The 2,803-nt window shown below is 37.4% G+C and overlaps 1 protein-coding gene across 2 annotated transcripts in view; it reads left to right on the top strand.

The window, feature by feature from the left end:
- Positions 1 to 1,456: 1,456 nt before the first annotated feature.
- Morf4l1 (mortality factor 4 like 1) overlaps positions 1,457 to 2,803 on the top strand; it is a 13,862-nt gene continuing 12,515 nt past the window's right edge. For both annotated transcript variants that reach the window (XM_023704643.1, XM_004644468.2), the window contains exon 1: positions 1,457 to 1,498. The gene's annotated coding sequence lies outside the window, so the exon portion shown is untranslated. The remainder of the gene's footprint in view (positions 1,499 to 2,803) is intronic.

Below are 2,803 nucleotides of genomic sequence, written 5' to 3'. Positions count from 1 at the left end.
CCGGGGATTGAATTTAGGTCCTTGCGCTTGCCAGGGAAGCGCTTATTCCACTGAGCCATCTTCCCGGCCCTAATTTACATTTATTTTTAATTTTTGGTGGAATGGCAAAAGGTTTTATAGAGAACTTAGATTTTATTTATTTTTTTTTGTGGAACCGGAGATTGAACTCAGGCCGTTGCACTTGCCAGGGAAGCGCTTATTCTACTGAGCCATCTCCCTGGCCTGAGAATTTAGATTTTAAACTAAAAGTAGGGCCAGCTGTGATCAGCATACTAAAGTGCCTGCTTGGGCAAGCATAAGGATGGAGTTTTGATTCTATGCTACTCTGGCCTGACTGTTTGGCAATGGTGGCACAGGCCTATAGTCCCAGAGCTGGGGAGGTTGCAAAGCAGGAGGTTCGCTTTGTGTAGGAGGTCCTGTACCAAATAAGTAAATCTTTAAAAGAGATTTGCTATGAAATAACTTCAGGTTTCAGGTACATCGTAAATTATGCTTAGTTTAATTTTGTAGCTAAAAGAGCTGATCTTGTTGGATATATTTTTGTCATCTTGGGGTTTCGTTTGTTGAAACCAGGGACTGAAAAATAATGTCTATTTCTACAATAACTGGCATTTGAAGTATTACTAGGAATTGATGTTTTGTTGAGCAGAGATAGTTTACAAGTCTCTCAGATTTTTATTTGGTTTTGTAAATCTTAACGGTAGGCTCATCATAGAGTGTAATATACCAAAGGTTAAATTTTTTTTCCTGTTTTGTTGAAGCAGAACAGGTTGCAAAATACATTTGAGTGAATGCAGGGAGGTTATTTAAAAGTTCAGCCGTCTCTGATGTATACTGAAATTTTAATTGGTAAAATATTTTACTCACTAAGACTGGGCATGGTGGTGCATGCCTGTAATCTCAGCGTTTTGAAGGCTGAAAACAAGAGGATCACTATGAGTCCTATCTGTGTAGTAAGGTCCTGTAGACTCTGCACTAAATACATTTAAAAATAAAAATTGATTCACTAAAAAACTTAGAAGCAGAGATGCATGTGGACAGTAAGTTCCTAAATGTAGAAAACGCATGAGGAATAGCGTTTTTAAACATTGTATTTCTAAGCTAGGTGTGTTAGTGCATACAGTGTTCTGTAGACTGAGGCAGGAGAATGGCAAGTTCAAAGCCAGCCTGACTGTTGGACCTTGGGTGCAATCCCATTATAAGAAAAAAAAGTTTGTTATTGCAAGCTAGTATGAGTAGAACCAACAAGCCACATTTACCAATAGTAACTATAATAGATTCCATTGGCTTATTTGGCATATGATAGGTGCTTTTATGATTTACATGCAGCTTAATAGATTAGTTATTATTTACGTTAGCTACTAAGTGGTTGTAATAATGTGAGTGGTATTTCTCCTATGTGAATCTTTATTATGGAAGTGAATTATAACAGTGCTTTTTTATTTTTACAGGCGAACGAGTACTGTGCTTTCATGGCCCTCTTCTTTATGAAGCAAAGGTATGAAATGTTTTTGGAGGAGTTGGCCATAACTGCTGGTTAAATCTGACTTTAATACCAAGTTTCAAGAGTGTTACCTTTTTCATAAGTTCATAGATTCTAACTTGTTTTGGATTTTTTTTAATAGTTTTTTTAAAAACTTTTTAAGTTAGAGAAGTCATCTTTATTAGTTCTTTTTAAAGTTATTTATGCTCAGGATGCAACTTACATCATTTATTTATGTGTGTGTGTGTGTGTGTGTGTGTGTGGCCAGCTCAGCCCACCAGGGGGCGGGGCTGGCTGGCATGTGGTACTGGGTTGAACCGCGGTCCCTGTGCTTTGCTAAGCTTGTGCTTAGTAGGTGTTTTAGACCACTGAGCCATCTCACCAGCCCCTCTACCACTAATTTAGAACCCCAGGTCAAATATATTTTAAGACTTGACCATACATTTAATTACAGTTTTGGAAATTAAACATAAGAGTAGTGGTGTAGCTCTGTAGCATTCTTGGCTCAACATACTTAAGGACCTGGGTTCAAGCTCACACCAAAAACCCACTTACAGTATATAAAGCACTGATGTTCAGAGGCAGTTGCTGCATAAACTCCTGGTGAATATTTGTTTCTTTGCAGTCTTTGCATAATTATAAGGTATCAGAAAGTTCTGACTAAAGTATTTTTACTACTTTTATATTTTGAATATGGAGGTACGTGTTACAGTTGCTAGATGAGTCCTGTTCATCATTTGTATTCTTGGTTTTTTTCTGTGGGCTTTGGCATACTGTTCTAAACTGACTGGTTTTTCTCCAGGCAGCAAAACACTGATGAACAAATTCCTAAATGACTGCTGAAATAATTTAAACTCTTAGGTTCTTTGGGTTTGCCTCCAGTGAATCTTTGTAAATCTTAAACTAGATAGTCATCACTTGGAGTTAATGATGTTTGTCTAATTTATTTTTGTATGTTTGGCCACCATTTTGTTTATTTGCTTACAGTACTGAGGGTTGAAGCCAGGAACATATACTGTGCTAGTAGTGCTGAGCCAGTGCTTTACCACTGAGCTTTGGATGCTTTGAAAAGACTCTAGCTGATTCTGAAACACATTTCCTTTTCTCAGCTAGTGAAATTGTTTCTTTTTTTTTTTTGGCAGAACTGGGGATTGAACTCAGACCCTTGCGCTTGTCAGGGAAGCGCTTAATCCACTGAGCCATCTTCCCAGCCCGTAGTGTTTTCTTTTTTTTTTTTTTTTTGGTGAAATTGTTTCTGAAATAAAAGTAGTTCCTGACTGGAGTTTGTAAAAGCATAGTTACATGTATCTTTTAGTAGCT

Source organism: Octodon degus, unplaced genomic scaffold (assembly GCF_000260255.1).
Source record: "Octodon degus isolate 3935 unplaced genomic scaffold, OctDeg1.0 scaffold00199, whole genome shotgun sequence".
Classification (NCBI taxonomy): domain Eukaryota; kingdom Metazoa; phylum Chordata; class Mammalia; order Rodentia; family Octodontidae; genus Octodon; species Octodon degus.
This window is presented reverse-complemented; position numbering and strand designations above follow the sequence as displayed.